The following is a 5,292-nucleotide window of genomic DNA, read 5'->3' on the forward strand; positions in this document are numbered from 1 at the left end:
AGTCCTACATCTCGATTGAATCGGGCAATGCAAGGACTCAAAGCAAACCCAGAAGATGTTATTTATTTACACACAGGTTGCAAAGCCCAAGCCAGTGCTTACAGTGAATTTAGCTAGAGGGAAAATAATTCATAGCCCATGATTTGAAGGTAGTGACAAGAAGATCTGTTGGGGGGGGGGGAGGGGAGATATCAACAATAAACAGGGAATCTGGTAGAGAAAATTTCCCAAACATTCACCCCTCTTCAATTCTTTGAGGCAACTCAGTACACTAAATTCCAAAGTGTCTTCGTGTAATCTACAGCGGATGAGGACCATTTCCTCCTAAGTCAGTGAAAATGTCACATTTGAGAGAGTTTGGCTCCCCCTTCTACCCACCCTTATCCCTGGCAGAAGGGGAAGAAAACATTGAGCTGGGCAGTGAGTGGGAGAGTTTGGGGGCTAGGAATGGAGAAAGGGACTTTAAGACAACTGAATCCTTAATGACTGGAGGAGGAGGGGCCTAACTGCTTTTAGGGGGGAGGGGCAGATAATAGCTGCATACTGTAGTTTGCCACGGGTGCTGGTAAGTGGCTTCTCCAAGATCTTCCTTAATGATGGAGTACTCAGACAAGCGGGCAGTTTTCCGAATCATACAGACCATTAAAAAACAAAGCTAACAACAAACACCCACATTACTTTTGCCTATAATACCTTTTTATTAATACTTTCTTGCACACAACTCATCATGAACAACCAAGCCCAGCCTGATGCATCCCTGTGACCAGATGGAGTGTTTCAAAACATCATTCCTTATTGTAGAACGAAATCATCATGGCAAACAAGAACTAGACTTAGGGAGACCTGCAGATTTTTCTGTAAGAAGTGGGGTCATTCGCTGTTCACTTGTTTGCTGCTCCAACAGCTGACAGGATTTGAAACAAACAGTTTTTTTATTTACTCGGGGGCAGAGTTTTCAACTTTTATTGTAAGTCACCTACGGAAGAGCCCAAAAAAAAAAAAAAATTCTAAACCAAAGTGGTGGTTAATAGCTCCTTCCTGAAAAGATGGAAGCCCATGGCCACTGAGGCCAGTGCCTGGTTGGCTTCTACCCAAAGTGGGTTGTGGTTGCTTTATGCTGACCTGTTTGCCTTTAGGATAAGGCAGAAACGCAGGAACAGAAAAATGCGTGTTTGTTGCTTTTATTTTTAAAGACGAACATGCATCGCAAGTCTGTAACTAGAATTTGGCGGAGAAGAAAGCTGGTGCGGTTTTAAGGGGAGAAAGTGGCCGCCGGGCCGCCTGACCATCGCCTTTGCTTTGCAAATCTGGTTTTCATATTCTCGCTCAGTAATTACCCAAAGCCATAACTGTCTCTGAAATTATTCATTAAAGTCATTTTCAGGGATTCTCACAGGATGACTCTTTTACGTTTATGATCTTCTGAGAGCAATGACATCAGCCTCTGTCTCCTTTCCGCTTTTAATTAATGTGCTAGTTAGAGGAGAGGGGCCGTTGCTGTGTCCGTGGGGAGGGGGGCGGGCGGGGGGGGGGGGGGGGTTGGTGGATTTGCTGGCCGTTCTGCTCCCGGCGCGGTCAGCTGAGCTCCGGCGCGCAGACATCCTTTGATTAAGGAGGGTATTTCGGGGAGTGCAGGCTGTGCAGAAGATCACGTCTGTGCCCTGTGGTGCTGTCAGCAGTGACAGATCCCAGATGGGGCCGCTACTGTATGGCAGATTGAGTTTCTCAGCAGAAAACTCACCCTCCCTCCTAAACGTCTTCAAAAACCTTCTCCAGATACTACAGGTCGCTTCGTGTGAAACTGAAAAAGTCCATCAGCAAAGTCAGTTTTGCGTGCTTGTGTATGTCAGCCCCCCCCCCCCCCCCACTTTTCCTTCCTCTTCTGTTTTCTCGGCACTTCCTCCTCCTCCGAGCATCTTGGACACGCTAGGCTACCCGGCTGCTAGGAGCGCAGATCTGGTGGGCCTGGTGGTTCCTGTTCGCACGACCCACGGCGCCGCGCGGTCGACACAGCACCGAGGGGCCCCGAAGGCAATCCGGTGGGTAGAGGCACGGCGTCTGGGACGTGGGGGCAACGTGGAGCACTCCAGGCAGCTGGGGTGCGCCGCAAGGCCGAACACTCCCTGTGGGGAAGGGATGGGGGAGAGGATTGACTCTAAGGCGGTAGCAGAGAGTACCAGCTCTTGGCTCCTGCCTCCCCGTCCTTGTTTTCCACAGCGGAGCGCCGTCCCGCCAGCTTGGGCAATTTCGAGGGGCAGCGTCGAGCCTAAGAACGGGGGGTGGGCGGGGGGGGGGGCGGGTGGCGCTGTCTGCAGGGATCGCGAAGCGGTGTGAAGGCCAGGTACTGGAGCCGTCCGGGGCCCAGCCAGATCCGGGATGGGGAGAAGCGGGACATGAAAGTCTTGGCTGCGACCCCAGCCGGGAAACTGGACTAGGGCATCTCCAAGGTGAGAGGGGGCGCAGGGAGACCTGGGGTTCTAAGTAATAAACATCTGCCCAGTTGAGACTTGCCAGTCTGGGTCTCGAGGTTCGCATCCCTGGGCCCACACGGGGTTGGAAACTAAGTTGCAGAAACAGTTGGACTTATTATAAGCCTTTATTTAAAAAATAAACAAATGCCGCGTGTCCCTGCTTCCTCGAAGGCGACAGAGTCCTTCTCTCCTCCCTACCCTTCCCGAGGATTCCTAGGCCGGCTCCCGGGAGCAGTAGTGGTCGGGAAAGCCGGGATGAAAGGCGGAGAGGAAGGGCGCAGGACACTCTGATTCTGCTCTAAATGTCTAGATCCTACCCATTCATACCCCCACGGTATGGGGTATGGAATTTGGCGTGTTCCCATGGGCCTGGGCCGGGAGGGGGGTGAAAAAGAGAAAAGGCAGTAAGGACAAAAACCTAGAGACTTTGGCTTTAATGTAAACGTAAGCAATTTTTTTCCCCTTCAAAATACCCATGCAGCCGCCTCCACCTACTCCCACACCCCCTCCAAGTGAGGGCAGTTTGGAGAGCCTCCATTCGGTTTACAAAAGAGCCTCTAGGGAACCCAGAGAGAGAAGCTAAAAATACCGCAGACGCGAGGCCCAAGTCCGGGAGGAGGTAGCCGCCTCCCCCAGCCCTACCCTGCCCAGGAGGGGACCGGCTGTCAGGTCCCCTTCTTTGAGCCAAGGGCCAGAGCCGGGCTTGGCTGGGCGCCCTCCCTGCAGCCGCCCGGCCAGTTTCGCCTGGTCTTTGCGCCCTGAGCAGGCTATTTTGTAGCCATGCGGTTGCTCTTAGAGAAGGATTCCAGTCCAATCGCCAGTAAAAATGAGATGTTACACTTTCTGACGCTTTCCATTCCGCCTCCTCGGCAGACTCAGTTTTAAAGACTCACTTTTAAAAAGAAAAGAGGTGAGACCAGTGGATCCCGCTTTACGTCAACAATAATCCGGTCACGCGCGTATTGTCCCCCAATCTGTATAATGATCTATATGGACGCATGCAGTTGTTTCCAGTTTGGGCACACAAGCTAATTTGGGAGAAACCTGTGAACTCCTGTTGCAGCCCTCTTCCGAAATAATAATAATAAAAAAAAAATCTAGCAGTTATTTCCCCCACAGACCCCCCTAGGTTATCAGGTAAAACCACAAAACTCTTTATATAAAAGCAAAACACACACTAAATTTCAAAACTCCCGCTCGCCCCCTTTATAAGGCAGCTTTTATTTTCACGGCCCACGCTGGATGAAAGTGGTTTATTTTGATTTTTTCCCCCCTTGTACCCACACGCCTTGTAAAAAGTTCCTGCGCACTGGCCCGGCCCCCCTCTGATGACCGCAGGGCCTTGCTTCCAGACTGCAGCCCCCCGCCACTTGGTTTTTAAGTCCTCGCCTGGAGCCGAGGTGTAATTGTGACCCCGCCCGAGCAGCGAGCCTCCCGGGGGGACGTTTGGCCCGGCCTGCGTTGGGGCCGGGACCTCCCAAGTGGCGGACCTGGGAGCCCAGAGCTGCGCGGTACTCTCCCTCCCTGCCTCCTCCCTCACTCCCTCCCCTGCGGATTTTGCTGGTTTTCTCCCCGGCTCAACAGCTCTCCTGCGCCACAGCGCAGAACGTCTCTTTCCCATTGCTTTTCTGGTTTTGTCTCGCCCGATTCCTCTCTAGCACCTTTTTACCGCTCTCTCCGTCGCCTTCACGCTGAAATCCCAGGCCCAGAGAAGCAAAGCGAGGCTTTGTTGGAATCTGGGGGAGCGAACTAGGAGCCTCTGGCCCCTGGGCGCCGCGGCGGAGTCGCAACAGGGCGCGCTTCTGCGTAACGTCAGCGCGCTGGGTAATTTACCTTCCCTGGGCGTCTGTCAATATGAGTAATTTCCAGCGGGGTCAAAATGCCTTTCTCCGGCAGTCCATCTTGGAGCGCTCTCTTACGCAGCAGACCGGGTTAGTTGTTTTGTTTCCAGCCCTAGGAATAAATACTCCTGGGGGCGTCCCTGCCGGGGCAGCCGGAGAGGAGTAGCGGAATATACACGGTGTCAGACGCAGTTTTGCTTGAACTACGAATTGTGATTAGGTCTAAACGACAGCGACCTGCTTGCTCTTTAGTTCACATTACCTAACTCGTCCTTGATACCAATGCTTTCTTTAGAAACAGGAAATCGAAAAAGAGAGCAATAATTAATTGTTCCAGTTTTTCTCTGTCGCGTGTGGATCCCATAGAAACATCGTCTCCGCATTTCGGGGTGTGATTTAAACGTAGAATACGCGCGTGTGTCTTGCTAATCTGGCCTAAACAGACAATATATCATCCGGGTGGTATTTTACAATAATTTCGAAACTTCTACAGCCTTCTAAGTGTGAAATCAGTGCCGTGGATTTAAGTATTCCCTGGGACTCGATACAGGCTAATGATGCTGGTTGCATAACTCCGACTCACTCTTGAGAAATGTGCTGGAAGAAACCAACGTGGCTAGCTAAACTGAGGCAGGGCAAATCCCAGTCTGCAACGTTCCCTCCTGACTGCAACAGGGGCCGCAGACGAGGCGAGCCCTCGCCTTTGAGAGCACGGAGTCGGATCTCTTGGATGTTGGGGGAGGTAAACTTTTCCAGTCCAGGAATGGGGTCCAGTGGGAACCGAAAGTCGTCAACCTCTTTCCCTGCCACCTAGGCTCAGGTACTGAAGCCCCAACTAAAAATCTTCCACGAGTTAAATGTGTAATGAACTTCTGAAAACTTCTGAAAATTTGTAATGAACTTCTCCCCCATCCCACTTCTTGTGGTCTTTAGGCAAGCAAGTACTTGGACTTGGGGCAATTAGGCGCTCCGGTGGAACC

The sequence above is a fragment of the Leopardus geoffroyi genome, chromosome B1 (assembly GCF_018350155.1).
Source record: "Leopardus geoffroyi isolate Oge1 chromosome B1, O.geoffroyi_Oge1_pat1.0, whole genome shotgun sequence".
NCBI classification, from domain to species: domain Eukaryota; kingdom Metazoa; phylum Chordata; class Mammalia; order Carnivora; family Felidae; genus Leopardus; species Leopardus geoffroyi.